Below are 657 nucleotides of genomic sequence, written 5' to 3'. Positions count from 1 at the left end.
AAGCTCTTGACAGAAACTGCTCTTTTTCAAGAACAGCTCTTATCAGAACTGCGGCTTGCCCAAGGTCACCCAGCCAGGTGCAAGAGGAGGAGTGGGGAATCAAACCCGGTTCTCCCAGATTAGAGTCCGCACACTTAACCACTACACCAAACTGGAAGGAGACCCCCACCCACATGCTCGTGAAGAGATGAATGGTGCCATCAGGCTTGGCTGTGGGGTGGAAGTCCAGGACTCCAGCTCAGAGGTTCCGCAGCTCCCCACCCCCCCTGATTGCAGCTAGTAAGCCCTCCTGAGCCCCATGGGACTTGCCTGTAGGTAAAGTATGCAGAGAATCAGGTTGCAACCCGATGAGTTTATCTGTGGAGGGGGGGGGGGAAGATGGAACAAGGGAAGCTCGTTGAAGGTCGGTTTTTTTTTTATCCCCCTGAGGGGAATTTTTAATTGATTTTTTACAGACTACAAACTACAACCGAAAATATGGGAAGGGGAACTACATCTAGGAGAAAGAAAAAAGACCCACTACAAACTAAAAACCCAAGAGTAGGAGATCATTACATCAGCTTAAGTCAATGTTATTTTTTTTAAATAAAAAGCTAATAAAACAATGAACATAGTCGGTTATGCTAAGTTAATTCTCTTTTAACTATACTTTTAACT

The sequence above is a fragment of the Gekko japonicus genome, unplaced genomic scaffold, assembly GCF_001447785.1.
Source record: "Gekko japonicus isolate JY-2015 unplaced genomic scaffold, Gekko_japonicus_V1.1 scaffold463, whole genome shotgun sequence".
NCBI classification, from domain to species: Eukaryota; Metazoa; Chordata; class Lepidosauria; order Squamata; family Gekkonidae; genus Gekko; species Gekko japonicus.
Note: the sequence above shows the minus strand (reverse complement) of the source record.